This window comes from Balaenoptera borealis, assembly GCF_965194805.1.
Source record: "Balaenoptera borealis genome assembly, chromosome: 19".
Classification (NCBI taxonomy): domain Eukaryota; kingdom Metazoa; phylum Chordata; class Mammalia; order Artiodactyla; family Balaenopteridae; genus Balaenoptera; species Balaenoptera borealis.
Window position 1 is genome coordinate 54,520,842 of NC_138878.1, and position 23,052 is coordinate 54,543,893.

Consider the following 23,052-nt stretch of genomic DNA (forward strand, 5'->3'; position numbering starts at 1 on the left):
GTAGCTGATTAGCAAAAAAAGTTTTAAAGTGTTACAAGTGTTGTCAAGGATGTGGAACAACTCTCAACTATGTGGCAGTTAGTGTCAATTGAAATGATTCTGGAAACTCTTTGACATCACCTGGAGAAGCTGGGAAGCACATGCCCTAGAACAAAGCAAGTCCACCTGTAAGTATTATACTTTAGAGTTATTCTTACACAAACTTTTAAAGGCCTACAGAAATGTTCAAAACAGCGCCACTTGAAATAGCAGGGCAAAATCTGGAAACAACTCAAATATCCATCAAGAGGCTATATAAATAAAATTTGGCAGATGTACACAGTAGAGTGCTGCCCAACATTGAGAAAATGAACAAATTCCCAGAACATAATGTTGATTTTTTTTAAGTGACAATACATAGAATGTCATTTCACTAAAGTTCAAAACACATGCAAATCTAGACAATATATTTGGGGATATGTATATATATGGCAAATCTATAAAGAAAATCAGGGGAATGACTAAATTCAGGTGATGGTTAACTTTATGGGAGAAAGGGGAGGAATGTGATGGGGGAGGAGCCTCTAGGACACTTCAGGGACTTCCCTGGTGCTCCAGTGGGTAAGACTTTGAGCTCCCAATGCAGGAGGCCCAGGTTCGATCAATCGTTGGGGAAATAGATCCTGCATGCATGCCACAACTAAGAGACTGCATGCTGCAAATGAGAGTCTGCATGACACAACTAAGAAGTCCACATGCCACAACTAAAAGATCCCGCATGCCACTACTAAAGATCGTGCACGTGGCAACGAAGCTCCCGCATGCCGCAACTAAGACCCAGAGCAGCCTAAATAAATAAATAAATAAACATTTAGGACACTTCAAAGGAATTGATAATAACTTTTTCTTAAGCTGAGTGGTAGGTCTACAGAATTTATTTTCATTAATTCAACTGTACTTATGTTCATATATATATAGGCTTGTATGTGGAATTCTAAGTTAATAAATAGGCTCAAAATGAAACAGGATGAAAATATGAAATAGCTGAACAATTGTATTACTGAATTCAAGCCAAGGAATTCTCTGACACAACCCAAAGAATTAAAGGAATACAAGAAGCAAGAATATAAACCCAGAGAATGTATTCAGGAGAACTTGATGAAGATAAAACTAGAAAATAATGACATAGAAAATTAAAAAAAAATACAGTTGACCCTTGAACAACACAGATTTGAACTGTGCAGGTCCACTTATACATGGATTTTTTCAATAAGTACGTGCTATAGTACTACATGATTTGCAGTTGGTTGAATCCTCAGATGTGGGACCTAGGATGTGAATATGGAAGACCAACTGTAAAGTTATACACAGATTTTCAATTGCACAGAGGGTCAGGGCCCCGTGTATTTCAAGGGTCAAATGTACAACCAAAACTAGTTTTTAAAAAAATGACCAAAATCTTGTCATTTGAAAAGAGCAAGGGTAGACTTTTGCTTACATACAGTGAGTAGGTCACATGCATTTATTTCCCATCACTATCCAAAAAGGGATGAAAATAACAATGACAACAAAAACAAATGTGAAGACAAAACTACAACAAATAAGAAAATTCAAGGAACTCTGGTATGAAAGAGCTTATGAGTGAGATAAATGAAGCAGTTTACAAATCCCCTGAAAGGCCCAGGTTCCACAGAAAAGGACCTTGGTGAGGTATGGATCTGGAAGTAGAGGACTGGTTGAAAATTTATACACAAACTCATTGCCCTGCTCTTCCCCCTCTCCAGTTAACTTTGCTCCCTTGTCTAATAAAATACATTTGATCTCTGGATAAATTGATTTTGAGAAGATGTAGAGGATGCACAAAGAAGGGCAGACAGACACAGAATGAGTAATAACCATAGTCTGAAATCTTCTTAAGCTTCTTTCCCTATCCTGGTCCCAGTCACCAGCAACTCAACACATAACCTTCACAGGCAGGAAACTGGAGGAGTCCTCTAAGGAGAAACTAAAGAGCAAAGAGAATAGAATTCTGGGGGTGTCCCAGAGAAAAGATTGCTTCTGAAATCCATCAGTCGGCAGGCTCTAACTCATGACTGAAAGTAAGGATTACCACATGGTTGAGAAAAGTACCTAAAATGAAAGACAGAGAACAATTCAAACAGGAAAAGGGAATTTGGTCATAATAAAGACAATACATGTAGCTAAAAAAACTTTAAATGAATAATATTTAAATAATTGAATATCATACCTATCACATGCATAATATAATTATATATTATTCATATAATTATGAATCGAATATAATGAATATAATATATATGCTATATATAACATTAATATATAATTTCATAAATGTCAGAGAAGATATTGCATTCCTAAAGAACAGTATACTATATAGAAAAGATAAAAACCATCAGAGAGCTCTAGGAAATTAAAAATATGAATTATTAAAAATTAAATAGAAGTAGAAGATAAAGTTCCTAGACTTGAGTAAAAAGATAGAGAAAATAGGAGGAAAACATTTAGAAGCTTAAGCCATGTAAGTTCCATCAAGTAATTCCAGTGAGAGAGAGGAAAGAAGGAAAGAAAGAAAGAAAATACACAAAAATTTTCCAGCCCAGAAGTACATGAGTCTCTAGAATGAAAATATCCACCTGACACCCAGCATTAAAATATTTTAAAGAGGGATTTCCCTGGTGGTCCAGTGGTAAAGAATCTGCCTTCCAATGCAGCAGGACGCTGGTTCGATCCCTGGTCAGCGAACTAAGATCCCACATGCTGCGGGGCAACAAAGCCTGCATGCCATAACTACTGAGCCCATGCGCCTCAGCTAGAGATCCCGCATGCTCTGGAGCCCACGTGCCACAACTAGAGAGAAGCCCATACACCGCACGGAAAGATCCTGCATGTTGCAACTAAGACCCGACACAGCCAAAAATAAATTTAAAAAAAAATTTAAAGATCCACACCAAGGAACAAAATTACAAAATTTTAGTACATTGTGTGATATATATCACCCTAAACATTCCAGGAGTGTTGGGAATACAGATTACGCACAAAGAAAGAAAACAGATGACAAGTCCTTACAAAAGCAACGTTAGCTACTGTAAGATTTTATCTGAATTTATGCCTTCAAATTCTGATTTATAGTAGAATTCTCACCACAAGCAATAAGTGAGATTGTAATAAAGGTATTTTCAGACAGTAAGAACTTAAACATTTACCTCAAAGGCATGCATTTGAACGAAGTTGTTGGAGAGAGGCAATCAGCAAAAATGAGAAACATACAAAATTAACAAGATTTGGAACATAGGAATTCAATTCGGGAAAAGGGAGAAGGGAAGTCTTACAGAAACCCTTCAGTCCAGACTGGAGCTACAAGATGATGGCTGTGAAAGAGATTCGGCAAGGGGGAGAAAAAGTATCAGATAAGTTTGAACATTTGGAAAAATCATTGCTTAGAGTTTGACACTTTGGAGGGGTGGGGGGAACATTTAGAAAAGGGTAGCAATAGGAGCAAGAAGTACATATACATATAAACCAAGTCAGCTAAATCCACAATAAAAAAAAATTGTGTAAACAATATATTTGGCTCTGAAGCACAAAAATATATTATATAATCAGTATATAAATACCAAATACTGCTTTAACCAATAACTGTGATATAGTCATATTTGGAAGGGGTAAAGGGAGAGGACTGAGGGTGGGAGGGTCTTGTTTTAAATGAGGTCTGAAGTTTTGATCATTAAACAGGACACTTAAATTATTTTAACCACTAAAATGAGACTGATTTTTAAAAAATAAATTTATTTATTTATTTTTGGCTACATTGGGTCTTCGTTGCTGTGCGCGTCTTTCTCTAGTTGCAGCAAGCGGAGGCTACTGTTCGTTGCGGTGCGTGGGCTTCTCATTGCGGTGGCTTCTCTTCTTGCGGAGCTCAGGCTCTAGCCTCGTGAGCTTCAGTAGTTGTGGCACATGGGCTCAGTAGTTGTGGCACACGGGCTTAGTTGCTACGCAGCATGTGGAATCTTCCCGGACCAGGGCTCGAACCCAGGTCACCTGCATTGGCAGGTGGATTCTTAACCACTGCGCCACCAGGGAAGCCCGAGACTCATCTTTTAACGAACAGTGGTAAAAGGAATTTTTTCTTACCTAAGAGTGACTAAGGACGTTATTGGGCTCCTATACAAATATATAATTTTTACTCCTCTTCATGTTACTATGTAGTCCTCATTTCTACATTTTGGTATGGGTCCAGGAATACATTATTATGATCCTATCATAATAAAGGAGATAATTTTGTCTCCTTTCCCCCCCAATATTTATGCCTGAAATTATTTTACTTAATTAATTGCCAGTCATAATTCTGAAGGCACACCTGACCACCATGTAATTAATCAAAATGCCACACATCCAGCCTCATACACAGAAACAGTGATGCACAAGCGCAGACCCTGTGGAAAACCATAACCAGAGGCGTTGGCCTATCAAAACCATTCCAGAAATAATACACGGTGGAGCACAGCCACATTCACGGATACACACAATCTCACGCACTTCACTAACCAAACGCGCAGACTTCCGGCTTCAGAGCTGGGCATAATCGTCCATTCTCTGCGGAGTCATCGCAGTACCCCATGCAAATAATTACACGCAAGAACAGCCCCATGCACAGAAACAACCCTGACCAGATTACACACTCAGGCACACTGGCATCCAGCCGGCTCCGGAATCCTGGCGCCTGGCAGGTTTTACCGCCCCGTTCCAAACCCAGCTGCTCCCTGTAGAAGAAGCGAGGGAGCACACGCACTCCTCTTTACGCCTGCGCACTAGTGACTGTGCGGAGAATTCCCGGCAATCTCCGGGAGGGGCGGGTCGCGGAGCCGATAACCAATGGAAAAAAAGCCAGAGGCCAAGACACTTCCTGCAGGGTAGCAGGCCGGAATCAGTCTCAACCTGTTATTCGAGGGTTCGTGTTCACGGGTCTGAGATTTCCTGGAACCTCCTCGGCCTTTCACCGCCTCCTACACGCTTGGAGGAGGCGTGGGACTTGCGTCTGACAGAGACAGGCACTTCCCAGAACCCCAGCGTCACAGCCCTGGGAAAGAGCTGTTCTCCTATGCCTGTTCCATTGGAGTGTGGTGAGATGGGAACCCGTGCAGCCGCAGCTTTTCTCGGACACCTATGTTTGGGAGGGGACAGGCGGCATTCTGGAGACCCGACTGCGCATGGGAAGCAGAGGGTTTAGGGCATTTGGGGCCTAGAGTCTTCTGCCGCTCTATGTTTACCCCCAGGGTTCCACCAGGTTGGTGCGGGTTGACCTCGTGTTAGGCTGCACCCTGCAGGCCTGCAAGCCTTGTAGTTGCCCAGCAGCAGGTTGCAAGAAGGAGCATGGAGACAGCGGTAGAGACATCAAGGGTTTATTGGATAGTGAATCTTTCAGCTCTGAAGCAAAGGCCCTGGGGTGATACCCCACTGTGTATGGCAGACATCAGGCAGGACACAGGCAGTAGTCTTCCTCTGGGGGAAGGAGGAGGAGGAGGAGGAGGTTACCAATTATAGGGGAATTGATGTCAGGTGGGCTTATTAGTTTCCACGGAAACCAGTAGAAGAGTGTGTCCCTCACTGCCCCTTTGGTTAACAACCATCACTGGGGCAGGTGTTGCCCCTTGATAAACTAGCATGGTGTAGCCGTTCTGGTCTTGATCTCAGAAAGGCAGCAGTGAGCAGTGGCTTGAAGTGAGATTTTAGTTCCCTGCCCAGGAATTGGACCTGGGTAGCCCAGATGAAAACCAGGAATCTTAGCTGCTAGACCACCAAAGGCTAGGGGCTAGAAGCAAAGTTCCCTTGGCTCTTGCCTCATTTGAAAAATGAATTTCTCAAGGAGGCAAAAACTGTAAAAACAGGTACAGAGTTTATTGTTAGAGACACAACAAGTGGGAGAGCACACGGAGAAACAGTTTGTTTATTTAAGACAGAAGCAAGACAGAGATACGCACCCGGAGAGAAAGGGTGTGGGTGTCCTCCCTAATGAGGAGGAGCGCAGTAAAGAGGAGGTCAAATCATTGGGGCTCGTGCTGCAGCACAAGGGAGCAAAGACAAGGAGCAGGCACCCTTGCTCACTCCCTAACAGGAGCTGCTTGGGTCCTTATATGGGGTAACAATGGGAGCAGATCCATGGGTTGGGCAGGTGGCGTAGCCTAGGTGGTCAGCCGACCCCCTTGGTGGTGCTGTGTACCATGCTTTTGCTCCCAGCCCCTCAGAAACGGCAGTTGGTTTGTGGCTTTTTGTATCCTATTGTTCATAATTGCCCCAACTGCATGTGTGTGCAGTTATTTTTAGTCCCTTATAGTTTCATTGTATTCCGTTGCTCAAGGAGATGTCTGTCCAGGTGCAAGCACTCTGGTAGAGGGTCCCAGGTCCCAGCCTATCTCAGAAGGACCCATAGGACACTTCTGGAGAAACGAAGGCAATGAACGGCCTCAGGGGTGACCGGCTGCATTGTCAGAAATACAGCGTATCCAGAGCTGTGAACCCAGACATTCTAGTCTTCTACTTTCTTTGCGTGCATGTGAAAGTGAGGGGCAGAGATGGTAGTGGAGACTGGGTTTTGACCAGTCTTCAAAAAAGACCAGATATCTCAGGCACCCCTTTCCCTGGTTACTGCCATTCTCCACAGAAGTCATGTGAGAAGGAGAGAATTGCTGCTGCACATCAAAAAATCAAATTCAAGGTGAGTTTGTGCTTCCTCTTTGTTCCATGAAATGCATTTCGTTTTTTCAGTATGTGGAAACATCTGGTGTCCTCCTGAAACATTTTCATTGACTTACCCTTAAGTCTTCCTTCCACAAGGAAAGTCACAGGTCCTGGGGATAGATCCCATTCCCCAGTGCACCCAAATGTCCTTGTGGTTAATTATTTACATTTTGCAAATAATTTAATTCTTCCTGTTGACTCTTTTATTAAGCATTCTTAGGCTGTAGAAATGCAACTCTCGAGGATAATAGACTATTATTTTAGACAGTGATTTATTAATGAAGAGAATATACCTGCTTGGAATCACACAGTGGATATTCTTAACCTTCTACAAAGGCTTGAGATCAAAAGCAAGTAGGGCAGGAGATGGTTTGACTCATTTCAATCAGTGACAAGGACTTTGCTTTGTGAACCTTTAAGAGTAGGAATGTAATTGGTGGTTTGAGAGGCCTGTTTCAACCAGGGTGGAGATCTCACCACCACTCTACTCCAGAATACCTAATGGTATTTTTTATACTGGCCAGGTCTACTTCCTGGTTTGTCAGCATAACTTTGTTTCAGGCCACATTTTTGTGTGATGTGTGAGAAGTATGGTGTAATGACTAAGAGTGTGGGTCTAATACCTGGGTTAAAATCCTAGCTCTAACACTTGCTAGGTGTGTGAGCTGCTTGGGTAGTTTATTCAACTTCTCCTTGCCATAGTTTCTTTCTTTTTTTTTTTTTTCCAAAATATTTTGTAAAGACTATTTTTTTTAAAGAGCAGTTTTAGGTTTACAACAAAATTGAGAGGAAAGTACCGACATTTCCTATATATCCCCCATCCCAATACATACATAGCTTACCCCATTATTAACAACCCCCACCAGAGTGGTACTTTTTTTTTTTTTTTTACCAAGGATGAACCTACCTCAACACATCATAGTCACCCAAAGTCCATAATTTACCTTACTGTTGTACCTTAGTGTTGTACATTCTGTGGTTTGGGACAAATGTATAATGACATATATCCATCATTCCAACCTCATAGAGTATTTTCATTACCTGAAAAATCCTCTGTTCTCTGCTGATTCATCTCCACCCACCCCCCACAAACACTGATCTTTTTATTGTCTCCATGGATTTCCTTTTTCCAGAATGTCATATAGTTGGAAGCAGACAGTATGTAACCTCTTCAGATCAGCTTCTTTCACTTAGTACTATGCATTTAAGTCTCCTTCATGTGTTTTCATGGCTTGATGGCTTATTTCTTTTTTAGCACTGAATAATATTCCATTGTCTGGAGGGACCACAGTTTATCCATTCACCTACTGAAAGTCATCTTGGTTGCTTCTAAGTTTTGGCAATTATAATAAAGCTGCTGTAAACATCTGTGTGCAGGTTTTTGTGTGAACATGTTTTCATCTACTTAAGGTAAATACCAAAGATCTTTATTGCTGGGTTGTACGGTAAGAAAGAGTATGTTTAGTTTTGTTAAAAACCACCAAACTGTCTTCCAAGGTGGCTGTGCCATAGTTTCTTAACTGGAAACTACCTACTGTGTAGCATTATTATGAGGGTTAGATGAGTTAATAGTGTAAAGTCCTTAGAATAGCCCCTGGCACATACTAAAAGCTCAGAAAACATTGCCTGTTATGATGTGGTAATTCTGGGTCATTCCCCCTCAGCTTTCTGCAGATCAGGAACAATGACAGTGTGAACTTAAATTTCTTGGCACTTGTAGGTAAGAAAATGAAGCAAATGCTAAAGTCATGTAGAGTGGCATTTAACTCTATGCCATTTACCTTCCTTAATGGGATTCCAGGAAACAACTGAATCCTTGATTTTTCCCCCCCTCATTTATTGAGATATACTTGACATATAACATTGCATAAGTTTATGGTGTACAGTGTGAAGATTTGGTAAATGTATACATGGTGAAATGATTACTACATAGTTAGCTCTGTGCGTGTATGTGTGGTGAGAACGTTTAAGATCTACTCTCTTAGCAACTTTCAAGTGTACAATACAGAATTGTTAACTATAGTCACCAAGCTGGACATTAGATCCCCAGTTAGATCTTCTAACTGGAAGTCTGTACCCTTTAACCAACGTCTTCCCGTTTCCCCAGTGCCCTAGCACCTGGCAGACTCCATCCACTTTTTGTTTCAACGAGTTTGGTTTTCTTAGACTCCACATATAAGTGAGATCATACAGTATTTGTCTTTTTCTGACTTATGTCACTTACTGTAATGCTTTCAAGGTTCATTCATGTTGTCCCAAATGACAGGATTTCCTTTTTTTTTGGCTAATATTCCATTGTGTGTGTTTATCTATATCTATATATAAAGAAAATGTGTTGTATGCACATATCACATGTACATTTAACCCATTTTCTTTATCCATTTATTGGTGGACAGACAGGCTGGTTGCATGTTTTGGTTGTTGTAAATAATGCTGCAGTGAGCACCCCTGCGAACATGGCACTGCGAGCGGCGCGGAGCGTGCGGGCCGCGGTCTACAGCCTGCGCAACATCTCTGCTCCCAACGCGCCCTGCCCGCCGCGGCCCTGGGGACTGCGGGCGGGCGCCCTCAGGGCGCTGCGCACCGGATCAGCTCTGCTGTCGGGTCGTAAATTCACAGACAAACATGAATGGGTAATAATAGAAAAAGGTGTTGGAACAGTGGGAATCAGCAATTTTGCACAGGAAGCTTTGGGAGATGTTGTTTAGATGTTGTTGTCTGCCGGAAGTTGGGACAAAATTGAACAAACGAGGAATTTGGTGCTTTGGAAAGTGTGAAAGCTGCTAGTGAACTATTCTCTATCAGGAGAAGTAACTGAAATTAATGAAGCTGTAGCAGAAAATCCAGGACTTGTCAACAAATCTTGTTATGAAGATGGTTGGCTGATCAAGATGACACTCAGTAACCCTTCAGAACTAGATGAACTAATAAGTGAAGAAACATATGAGAAATACATAAAATCAATTGAGTGAAAATGGAAACCCTAAATAAACTAGTTTGAAACAACTTAATCTAGCATAGTTGTCTTAAATTAATGGTGGATAGATTTTTAAAAAGAACCTTTTAGCAAAAGAAACTACTTGCAACAATGTTGCCTGAAGAAAATACCCCTTAACTGCCTAATGACTTCAGATAAACACCGCATCTTTTTCACAACACCCTATAATTTTTAGGCTAGTCTCCAGTTATAATATTCAGAATTCCTGAAATTATCTGTGGTAAAACTAGTTATAAAAATTATGTAATTTAAGGATAACATTGTTATCTTAACCTTGTATAATATTGTAACTTGCTTACAGCCATCCCTGGATTTGGGTCAAAATACTCAATGAACTTCCCACTGGAAATAAATGGCAGTGGAGAAAAGTTTTTTAGTTGTATAGTGTCCAGTGAAGAACATTACTATCTTAATTTTGCAGTATACTGTGTTTGCTGGTGCTATTTCTATACAGTGAAGCAACAGCCTTGCAGGAAAATAAACAGTTTAATAATAAAATATTCAACTTCTTAATTAAAAAAAAGTAATGCTGCAGTGAACGTGGGGGTACAAATAAATCTCTTTGAGACAGTGATTTCATTTCCTTTCTGTATATACCCAGAAGTGGGATTGCTGGATCATATGATTGTTCTATTTTTAAGTTTTTGAGGAAGTGCCATACAGTTTTCTATAATGGCTGCACCAATTTACATTTCTACCAACAGTGTACAAGGGCATCCTTTTCTCCACATCCTTGACAACACTTGTTATCTTGTCTTCCTAGGGATAGACATTCTAACAGGTGTGAGGTGATATCTCACTGTGGTTTTGATTTGCATTTCCCTGATTAGTGATGTCAAGCATCTTTTCACATACCTGTTGACCGTTTGTATGTCTTTGGGAAAATGTCTATTCAGGTCTTCTGCCTTTTATTTATTTATCTTTTGGTTGGAAGGGAAGTCCCTTCTGCCCATTTTTTAATCAGATTTTTTTCTCTTGAGTTATATGTGTTTCTTATATGTTTGAGTTATTAATCCCTTATCACATGTATGGTTTGCAAATATTTTCTTCCATTCTGAAGCCTGCCTTTTTATTTTGTTGATTGTTTCTTTTGCTGTGCAGAAGTTTTTTAGTCTGATGGAGTCCTACTTGTTTATTTTTTCTGCTGTGGCCTGTGCTTTTGGTGTCATGTCCAAAATATCATTGCCAAGGGAATTCCCTGGTGGTCCAGTGGTAAGGACTGCCTGCTTCCACTGCCGGGGGCCCGGGTTCGATTCCTGGTTGGGGAACTAAGATCCTGCAAGCCGTGCAGTGCAGCCTATATGTATGTGTGTGTGTCGTTGCCAAGACCAGTTTTCCCAATGTTTTCTCCTAGTAGTTTTATGTTTTCAGGTCTTACATTTAAGTCTCTAATTCAGTGAATTAGAGACTTAATTTTTGTTACTGGTGTAGGATAAGGGTCCAATTTCATCCTCTTGCATGTGAATATATCCAGTTTTCCCAGCACCATTTATTGAGGAGGCTCTCCTTTCCCTATTGTGTATTTTTGGCTCCTTTGTCAACTATCAGTTGACTGAATATTTGTGAATTTATTTCAGAGCTCTTAATTCTGTTCTATTGGTCTATGTGTCTGTTTTTATGTCAGTATTAAACTGTTTTGACTAGCTATGTAGTATAGTTTGAAATCAGGACATGTGATGTCTCCAGCTTTGTTCTTCTTTTTCAAGATTGTTTCGGCTATTCAAGGTCTTTTGTGGTTCCATACCTATTTTAGAATTGTTTTTTCTATTTCTGTGAAAATGCCATTGGAATTTTGATAGGGATTGCATTGAATCTATAGATAGCTTTGGGTAGTATGGACATTTTAACAATATCAATTCTTCTGATCCATGAACGCAGAATATCTTTCGTTAATTTGCGTCTTCTTCAGTTTCTTTCATCAGCGTCATAGTTTTCACAGTACAGATCTCTCATTTCCTTGGTAAAATTTATTCCCAAGTATTTTCTTGTTTTTGATGCTATTTTAAATGGAATTGTTTTCTTTATTTCTTTTTCAGATACTTCAGTGTTAGTGTATAGAAATACAACTGATTTTTGTATGTTGGTTTTATATTCTGCAGTTTTACTCAATTTGTATATTCTATCAGTTTTTTGGTGGAGTCTTTAGGATTTTCTACATATAAGTTCATGTCATCAACAGACAAATTTTACTTCTTCCTTTTTGATTAGGATGCTTTTTATTTATTTTTCTTGCCTGATTGCTCTAGCACTTCCAGTACTATGTTGAATAGGATTGGTGAGAGAGGGCACCCTTACATTTTTCCTGATCTTAGAGGAAAAGCTTTCAAACGTTCACTACCGAGTATGATATTGGCTGTGAGTTTGTTGTATATGGCCTTTATTATTTTGAGATACATTCCTTCTATACCCGGTTTTTTGAGAGTTCTTATCATGAAAGGAATTTTAATTTTGTCAGTGCTTTTTCTGCATCTAATAAGGTGATCTTATGATTTTTATTCTTCAGTCTATTAATGTGGTATACCACATTTATTGATTTGCATCCCAGGGGTTTATTCTTGCATTCCAGGGATAAATCCCACTTGATCAATCCACTGTGATCCTCTTAACGTACTGTTGAATTGGGCTTATTAGTATTTTGTTTAGAATATTTGCATTTATATTCATCAAGGATATTGGCCTGTCATTTTCTTTTCTTGTAGTGTCCTTATCTGGCTTTGGTCTCAGAGTAATGCTGGCCTTGTAAAATGAGTTCGGAAGTGTCCCTTCCTTTTCCATTTCTGGAAGAGTTTGAGAAGGCATGACATTAACTCTTCTATAAATGTTTGGTGGAATTCACTAGTGAAACCATCTGATCCTGAGCTTTTCAGTATTGGGAAGTTTTTTGTTTTTTGTGTTTTTAAAAATATTTATTTATTTGGTTGCATTGGGTCTTAGTTGTGGCAGGTGGGCTCCTTAGTTGTGGCTTGCTGGCTCCTTAGTTGCGGCACCCAGGCTCCTTAGTTGTGGCATGTGAACTCTTAGTTGCAGCATGCATGTGGGATCTCATTCCCAGACCAGGGATTGAACCCGGACCCCCTGCATTGGGAGTGCAGAGTCTTAACCACTGCGCCACCAGGGAAGTCCCAGTATTGGGAAGTTTTTGATAACTGATTCAATCTCCTTACTTGTTAGTGGTCTATTCACATTTTCTATTTCTTCATGATTTAGTATGGATAGGTGTATGTTTCTAGCATTTATTTCTTCTAGGTTATACAGTTGTTTCTGTGTAATTGTTCATAATAGTCTCTTATCTTTGATATCAGTTGTAATGTCTCTTTCATTTATAATTTTGTTTGAGTCCTCTCTTGTTGAGTGTAGCTACAGGTTTCTCAATTTGGTTTATCTTTTCTAACAACCAATTCTTAGTCTCATTGATTTTTTTTCTGTTTGCCTTTCTAGTGCCTATTTCATTTCTGCTCTTTTGATAAGATTTTGCTCTTCTGTCTGCTACTTTAGTCCTACTTTGTTCTTTTTCTAGTTCCTTGAGATGTAAAGTTAGGTTAATTATTTTGGATCTTTCTTTTTTCTTAATGTAGGCATTTATCACTATAAACTTCCCTCTTAGAATTGCTTTTGCTGCATCCCACTTGCTCAGTTCTCTTAATGAATAATATGCAGAAAGGAGCGTACTTATTAATTTAAAGGAGACCAGGACTTCCAACTAGTCAATTAAACCTCTGTGTGTGTAAGAAGGAAATACTAGTAATCCTCATCTGATTTGGCAAGCCTTATACGTATTTACACCTTAAAGATTATTGAGATGTCACTAGAATAGCAAATCACCAAAATAGTCATTCAGAATTTCTTACTTTTTTAGAAGTTTGAGGTTATTCTCATAGATTTTAGCAATAATCTCTGAAGTCCAGGTATCTTACAAGATTCCATGATAGGAACAACAATTCCAAGGACATATTTTTAATAATATTAGAAAACATAGTAAGGTGCTTATAGTTATAAATATTCACGTGCTCTGTATTGGACAGGGTAACAAAGCTAAGCCTTTGTTAATATTCTCTATTTGTCATTTTATCACATCAGAATTTTTATGTTGTTTTATAAGGTAAGAATGATATCTCTTTCATTGTAAATTCTAAGGTTGGGGAGGGGACATCACCTTTTTCTTCTGAGAAACTTTTTTGCTAATATTGTTAATTAAATAGATTTGCATTCTCCAGACAAATCTCTGAAATTTATTAATTAGTATTATTAGACATGGCTGTCAAATCGCACAGAACCTACAAAAAGAATTCTTGGAACTAATAGTAATTTTAGCAGGATCACAGATTACAAAATCAGTATACAAAAGTCAGTCATGGACTTCCCTGGTGGTACAGTGGTTACGAATATGCCTGCCAATGCAGGGGACACGGGTTCAATACCTGGTCCAGGAAGATCCCACATGCTGTGGAGCAACTAATCCCGTGCACCACAACTACTGAGCCTGCGCTCTAGAGCCCACAGCCACAACTATTGAGCCCGTGCGCCACAACCACCAAAGCCCGTGCGCCCTAGAGCCTGTGTGCCACAACTACTGAGCCCATGTGCAGCAACTACTGAAGCCCGTGTACTCTAGGGCCCGCATGCCGCAACTACTGAGCCCGTGGTCTGCAACAAGAGAATCCACCGCAATGAGAAGCCCATGCACTGCAGCAAAGAGTATCCCCCACTTGCTGCAACTAGACAAAGCCCGCACACAGTAATGAAGACCCAATGCAGCCAAAAAAAAAAAAAAAATTTTTTTTTTAATTTAAGAAAAAGTCAATCATCTTTGGGACTTCCCCGGCGGTCCAGTGGTTAAGAGTCTGCCTTCCAATGCAGGGAGCAGGGGTTCAATCCCTGGTTGGGGAACTAAGATCCCACATGCTGTGCAATGTGGACAAAATTTTTTAAAAATAATAAAAAATTTAAAAAAGTCAGTCATTTTTTCTATACTAGCAATGAACACCTAGAAGTTGAATTTTAAAAAACAGTACCTATATGTGTATGTATAACTGATTTACTTTGCTGTACACCTGAAACTAACACAACATTGTAAATCAACTATACTCCAATAAAAATTTTTAAAATATAAGCATTTTTAAAAAGACATACTTAGGAAATTTCAAGTATTCGATACAGTATGGTTAACTATAGTCGACATGCTGCACATTATCTGTCTAGAATTTCTTCATTTTGCACAACTAAAACCTCGTACTCCAGTTATTTGTGTTAAATGTAGATTCTGTTCACGTCTTGAAAATATTAAATATTTATATTCAATAAAGTATAAGTTTAAAAAAATAAAAAACAATACCATTTTCAATAGCAACCCAAAAAGTGAAATGCTTAGGTATAAATCTAACAAAATATTTACAGAATCTATGTGGAGAACTACAAAAGAATGATGAAAGAATTGAAATACCTAAATATATTTATTTATGTTTTCACATATGGATTTTTTTGTTCATGAATATTCAAAGAAGTTTTATTATCACTGGACAAAAACTATAAATAACTCAAATGTCCATCAAAAAGTAAATGGATAAAGACATTTTTATACATTCACAAAATGGAATACAAAACAGCAACAAAAAAGGGATGAATGTCAAAATAATCATGCTAAATGTAACAAACAAAATACCACTATAAAATTGTCGAAAATTTATACTTGTATGTAGTCACAAAGAAAGATCAGTTCTTGCTTGGGGATAAGGAATAAAAGGGAGGCTATATACAAAAAGGCACCAAGAAACTTTTGCAGGTGATGAATACGTCCATTATCTTGATGTTTTTTCAGGTATGTACACATGTAAAAACACAACAGACTACACTTAATTTTTTTTTTTTGGCTGTGTTGGGTTTTCATTGCTGCGCACAGGCTTTTCTCTAGTTGTGGTGAGTGGGGGCTACTGTTCGTTGCAGTGCACGGGCTTCTCATTGCAGTGGCTTCTCATTGCAGAGCATGGGCTCTAGGCGCGTGGGCTTCAGTAGTTGTGGCACGTGGGCTCTGGAGTGCAGGCTCAGTAGTTGTGGCACACAGGCTTAGTGGCTCCACAGTATGTGGGATCTTCCCAGACCAGGGCTCGAACCCATGTCCCCTGCATTGGCAGGTGGATTCTTAACCACTGCGCCACCAGGGAAGCCCTATTTTTTTTAATTTTTATTTTATACTGGAGTATAGTTGATTAACAATGTTGTGTTAGTTTCAGGTGTACAGCAAAGTGATTCAGTTATACATATACATGTATCTCTTCTTTTTCAAATTCTTTTCACATATAGGTTATTACAGAATATTGAGCAGAGTTCCCTGTGCTATACAGTAGATCCTTGTTGGTTATCTATTTTAAATATAGTAGTGTGTGTATGTCAATCCCAAACTCCCAGTTTATCCCTCCCCCGCCACATGTAGATTTTTATTCATATATTGGATCACTCAATGTTGTTAAGGTGTCAGTTCTTTCCAATTTGAGCTATAGATTTAAGTCAATTCAAATCAAAATACCAGAAGTCTTTTTTGTAGATATCAACAAGTTGATGGTAAAATTTTATGGAAAGGCAAAGGAACAGAAATAGCCAATACAATTCTGGAAAAAAGTTGTAGGATTCACATTATCTGATTTCAAGACTTAATGCAAAGCTACAATAATCAAAGCAGCATGTTATTAGTGAAAGAATTGACATATAGATCAAAGGAATAGAATAGAGACTCTAAGACTCATATGTATATGGTCAATTGATTTTTTTTCAGTATAGCACAAGGCAGTTCAATGGAGAAAGGATAAATCATTTCAAAAAATGATGCTGGAATAATTGAATGTCCATATGCAAAAGGATAAAAAAAATAACCCTGACACAGACCTTACCCCTTAATAAAAAATTAACTCAAAATGATTTATAGACCCACATATAAAATGCTATAAAACTTAGAAAATAGGAAAAATTCTGCATGGCTTTGGGTTTAGCAGTAAGTCAGGTATTTTGTAGGATATTCATCAGTTTGGATTTATCTAATGTTTTCTCATGATTAGATTGAATTGATAGATTTTGGAGGGAAGAATACCTCAGTGGTGATGTACCCTCTTCAGCACATGACATCAAGGGATACAATATGTGCTATTACTGGTGATGTTAGCCTTGATCACTTGGTTAAGGTAATGTCTGTCAGATTTCTCCATTGTAAATTTACTGTTTTTCTCTTTGGAGTTAATAAATTTGGGGAGATACTTTGAAGCTACATGACTATCTTGTTTCTCATTAAACTTTCATTCACTGATTTTAACATTCATTAGTGAATCTTGCCTGCAACAATTAAAATTGTGATTAGCTAATGATGATTTTTTTTTACCTTCCTTATTTCTTCTATATTTACTAATAAGAATCCTTCTATAAGGAACTGTTGTCCCTACCTCATTTATATGTGTGTATGTCATTTATATGTGTATGGGTCCATAAATATTCATTTATTATAATACACATACAGACAGATACACAATCCAACATTCAAATTCTTTTCCCATTTAGGTTATTACAGAATATTGAGTAGAGTTCCCTGTGCTTTACAGTAGGTCCTTTTTGGTTATCTATTTTTTTAAAAAAACTGATATAGGGAAGTTTATAGCAGCTTTATTCATGATTGCCAAAACTTGGAAGTAACCAAGATGTCCTTCAGTAAGTGAATGGATAAATGAACTGTGGAAAAACAAGACAGTGGACCACATGGCATGAGGGGTCTAGTTCCCCAACCAGGGATCAAATTTGTGCCTCCTGCAGTGGAAGTGCAGAATCCTAACCATTGGACTGCCAGGGAATTCCCTGGTTATCTATTTTAAATATAGTAGTGTGTATATGTCAATCCCAAACTCCCAATTTATCCCTCTCCCCAACCTTTCCCCTTTGGTAACTGTAAGTTTGTTTTCTAAATCTGTGAGTCTGTTTCTGTTTTGTAAATAAGTTCATTTGTATCTTTTTTTTAGATTCCACATATAAGTGGCATCATATGGTATTTGTCTTTCTCTGTCTTACTTCACTTAGTATGATAATCTCCAGGTCCATCCATGTTGCTGCAGATAGCATTATTTCATTCTTGTTAATGCCTGAGTAGTATTCCATTGTATATATGTGCCACATCTTCTTTGTCCATTCATCTGTCGGACATTTAGGTTGCTTCCATGTCTTAGCTATTGTAAACAGTGTTGCAGTGAACATTGGGGTGCATGTATCTTTTTGAATTACGGTTTTCTCCAGATATATGCCCAGGAGTGGGATTTCGGGATCATATGGTAGCTCTATTTTTAGTTTTTTAAGGAACCTCCATACTGTTCTGTACAGTGGCTGTGCCAATTTACATTCCCACCAACAGTATAGGAGGGTTCACTTCTCTCCACACCCTCTCCAGCATTTATTGTTTGTGGATTTTGTTTATTTATTTTTGGCCATGCCACACGGCATGTGGGATCTTAGTTCCCTGACCAGGGATCAAACCCGTGCCCCCTGCATTGGGAGTGCAGAGTCTTAACCACTGGACCACCAGGGAAGTCCTGTTTGTGGATTTTTTTGATGATAACCATTCTTACTGGTGTGAGTTGATATCTCGTTGTAGTTTTCATTTACATTTCTCTAATAATTAGCGACGTTGAACATCTTTTCATGTGCTTCTTGGCCATCTGTATGTCTTCTTTGGAGAAATGTGTATTTAGGTCTTCTGCCCATTTTTCAATTGGGTTGTTTGTTTTTATGATATTAAGCCACATGAACTGTTTGTAAATCTTGGAGACTAATCCCTTGTTGGTCACGTTGTTTGCAAATATTTTCTCCCATTCTGTGGGTTGTCTTTTGAAAAAGATACTGCTGCAATTTATGTCAGAGAGTGTTCTGCCTTAGTTTTCCTCTAAGAGTTTTATAGAAACTCACATTTAGATCTTTAATCCATTTTGAGTTTATTTTTGTATATGGTGTTAAGGAGTGTTCTAATTTCATTTTTTTACATGTAGCTGTCCAGTTTTCCCAGCACCATTTATTGAAGAGAATGCCTTTCCTCCATTGTATGGTCTTGCCTCCTTTGCCATAGATTAATTGACCATAGGTGCGTGGGTTTATTTCTGGGTTTTCTATCCTGTTCCATTGATCTATATGTCTATTTTTGTGCCAGAACCATACTGTTTTGATGACTATAGCTTTGTAGTATAGTCTGAAGCCAGGGAGCCTGATTGCTCCAGCTCTGTTTTTCTTTCTCAAGATTGCTTTGGCTATTCAGGGTCTTTTGTGTCTCCATACATATTTTAAGGTTTGTTTTCTTTTTGTTCTAGTTCTGTGAAAAATGCCATTGGTAAGTTGATAGGGACTGCATTGAATCTGTAGATTGCCTTGGGTAGTATAGTCATTTTGACAGTATTGATTCTTCCAATCCAAGAACATGGTATATCTTTCCATCTGTTTGTGTTTTCTTCCACTTTTTTCATCAGCGTTTTATAGTTTTTAGAGTATAGGTCTTTTGTCTCCTTGGGTAGGTTTATTCCTAGGTGTTTTATTCTTTTTTTGATGCGACGGTAAATGGGATTGTTTCTTTAATTCCTCTTTCTGATCTTTCGTTGTTAGAAAAGCAACAGATTTCTGTGTTTTAATTTTGTAACCTGCAACTTTACTGAATTCATTGATGAGCTCTAGTAGTTTTCTGGTAGTGTGTTTAGGATTTTCTATGTATAGTATCATGTCATCTGCAAACAGTGACAGTTTTCCTTCTTCTTTCCCAATTTGGATCCCTTTTATTTCTTTTTCTTCTCTGACTGCCATAGCTAGGACTTCCAAAACTATGTTGAATGAAAGTGGTGAGCATGGACATCCTTGTCTTGTTCCTGATCTTAGAAGAAATGCTTTCAGCTTTTCACCACTGAGTATGATGTTAGCTGTAGATTTGTTGTATATGACCTTTATTGTGTTGAGATATGTTCCCTCTATGCCCACTTTCTGGAGAGTTTTTATCATAAATTGGTATTGAATTTTGTCAAAAGATTTTTCTGCATCTATTGAGATGATCATATGGTTTTACTCTTCTATTTGTTAATGTGGTGTATCACACTGATTGATTTGTGGATATTGAAAAATCCTTGCATCCCTAGGATGAATCCCACTTGATTGTGGTGTATGATCATTTTAATATATTGTTGGATTCGGTTTGCTAGTATTTTGTTGAAGATTTTTGCCTATGTTCATCAGTGATATTAGCCTGTAATTTTCTTTTTTTGTGGTATCTTTGTCTGGTTTTGGTATCAGGGTGAAAGTGGCCTCATAGAATGAGTTTGGAAATGTTCCTTTCTCTGCAGGTTTTTGGAATAGTTTCAGAAAGATAGGTGTTAATTCTTCTCTAAATGTGTGATAGAATTCGCCTGTGAAGCCATCTGGTCCTGGACTTCTGTTTGTTGGGAGTTTTAATTTAATTTAATTTAATTTATTTATTTTTGGCCGCATTGGGTCTTCGTTACTGCTCCCAGGCTTTCTCTAGTTGCAGCAAGCAGGGGCTCTTCTTTGTTGCGGTGTGCAGGCCTCTCATTGTGGTGGCTTCTCTTGTTGTGGAGCACAGGCTCTAGGCATGCGGGCTTCAGTAGTTGTGGCACTTGGGGTCAGTAGTTGTGGCACATGGACTTAGTTGCTCCATGGCATGTGGGGTCTTCCTGGACCAGGGCTCAAACCCGTGTCCCCTGCATTGGCAGGCGGGTTCTTAACCACTGCGCCACCAGGGAAGTCCCTGTTGGGAGTTTTAAAATCACCGTTTCAATTTCAGTATTTGTGAGTTGTTCATATTTTCTATTTCTTCTTGGTTCAGTCTTGAGAGATTGTATCTTTCTAAGAATTTGTCCATTTCTTCTGTGTTGTCCACTTTATTGGCACATAGTTGCTTGTATTAGTCTCTTATGATCCTTTGTATTTTTGTGGTGTCCATTATGACTTCTCCTTTTTCATTTCTAATTTTATGGATTTGAGCCCTCTCCCTTTTTTTCTTCATGAGTCTGGCTGAAAGTTTATCAATTTTACTTATCTTTTCAGAGAACTGGCTTTTAGTCTCATTGATCTTTGCTATTATTTTCTTCATCTCTGTTTCATTTATTTCTGCTCTGATCTTTATGATTTCTTTCCTTCTACTAACTTCGGGGTTTGTTTGTTCTTTCTCTGGTTGCTTTAGTTGTAAGTTTAGGTTGTTTATTTAAGATTTTTCTTGTTCCTGAGGTAAGTTTGTATTGCTATAAACTTCCTTCTTAGAACTGCTTTTGCTGCATTCCATAGGTTTTGGATCATTGTGCTTTTGTTTTCATTTGTCTCTAGGTATTTTTTTGATTTTGTCTTTGATTTCTTCAGTGATTGGTTGTTTAGTAGCATGTTGTTTAGCCTCCACATGTTTGTGTTTTTTACAGTTTTTTTCTTGTAGTTGATTTCTAATCTCACAGCATTGTGATTGGAAAAGATGCTTGATATGATTTCAATTTTCTTAAATTCACCGAGGCTTGCTTTGTGGCCCAGCGTATGGTCAATCCTGGAGAAAGTTCGATGTGCACTTGAAAAAAATGTGTATTCTGCTGCTTTTGGATGGAATGCTCTATAAATATCAGTTAAGTCCATCTGGTTTAATGTCAATCTGGTCATTTAAGGCCTGTGTTTCCTTACTGATTTTCTGTCTGGATAATCTGTCCATTGATGAAAGTGGGGTGTCAAAATCCCCCACTATTATTGTGTTACTGTAGATTTCTCCTTTTATGGCTATTAGTATTTGCCTTATATATTGAAATGCTCCTGTGTTGGGTACATATTTATTTAAAATTATTATATCTTCTTCTTGGATTGATCCCTTGATTGTTTCATAGTGTTCTTCTTTGTCTCTTGTAACAGTCTTTATTTTAAAGTCTATTACGTCTGATAAGAGTATTGCTACTCCAGCTTTCTTTTGATTTCCATTTGCATGGAATACCTCTTTCCATCCCCTTACTTTCAGTCTGTATGTGTCCCTAGATCTGAAGTGGGTCTCTTTTACCCATATATATGGATATTGTTTTTGTATCCATTCAGTGAGTTTATGCCTTTTGTTTGCAGCATTTAATCCATTTACATTTAAGGTAATTATCGATGTGTATGTTCTTATTGCCATTTTGTTAATTGTTTTGGATTTATTTTTGTACGTCTTTTTTCTCCCCTTCCTCTTTTGTTCTCTTGTGATTTGATGACCATCTTTAATGCTGCGTTTGGATTGCTTTTTCTTTTTTGTGTGTGTAGCTATTATAGTTTTGGGGTTTGCTGTTCCCATGAGGTTTTGATATAGCAGTCTATAAATGTATTGATACAAGATTGTTTTAAGTTGCTGGTCTCTTTCCTGCCTAGAGAAGTTCCTTTAGCATTTGTTGCAAAGCTGGTCTGGTGGTGCTAAATTCCCTTAGTTTTTGCTTGTTTGTAAAGCTTTTGATTTCTCTGTTGAATCTGAATGAGAGCTTTGCTGGGTAGAGTGTTCTTGGCTGTAAGTTCTTCCCTTTCATCACTTTTAAATATATTGTGCAACTGCCTTCCGGCCTGCAGAGTTTCTGCTGAAAAATCAGCTGATAATTTTATGGGAATTTCCTTGCATGTTATTTGTTGCTTTTCCCTTGTTGCTTTTTATATTTTCTCTTTGTCTTTAATTTTTAAAATAAATTTACTTATTTTATTTATTTATTTTTGGCTGTGTTGGGTCTTCATTGCTGTGCATGGGCTTTCTCTAGTTACAGCAAGTGGGGGCTACTCTTCGTTACGGTGCACGGGCTTCTCATTGCGGTGGCTTCTCTTGTGGAGCACAGGTTCTAGGCACGCAGGCTTCGGTAGTTGTGGCACGCGGGCTCAGTAGTTGTGGTTTGCGGGCTCTAGAGCACAGGCTCAGTAGTTGTGGTACATGGGCTTAGTTGCTCTGCGGCATGTGGGATCTTCCTGGACCAGGGCTCGAACCAAGGAAGCCCTTGTCTTTAATTTTTGTCAGTTTGATTAATATGTGTCTCAGCATGTTCCTCCTTGGGTTTATCCTGCCTGGGACTCTCTGTGCTTCCTGGACTTGGGTGATTGTTTCCCATGTTAGGGACATTTTCAGCTATTATCTCTTCAGATATTTTCTCAGGTACTTTCTCTCTCTCTTCTCCTTCTGGACCCCTATAATGAGAATGTTGGGGCATTTAATGTTTTCCCAGAAGTCTCTTAGACTGTCCTCATTTCTTTTCATTCTTTTTTCTTCATTCTGTTCCACAGCAGTGACTTCCACCGTTCTGTCTTCCAGATCATTTATCCATACTTCTGCC

General features: G+C 38.5%; 1 pseudogene across 1 annotated transcript; it reads left to right on the forward strand.

The window, feature by feature from the left end:
- Positions 1–5,127: 5,127 nt before the first annotated feature.
- On the forward strand, positions 5,128–10,256 carry LOC309616631 (glycine cleavage system H protein, mitochondrial pseudogene; annotated as a pseudogene). Its single transcript has one exon. The product of its transcript is annotated as a glycine cleavage system H protein, mitochondrial pseudogene (transcript).
- The last annotated feature ends 12,796 nt before the right edge of the window (positions 10,257–23,052 follow it).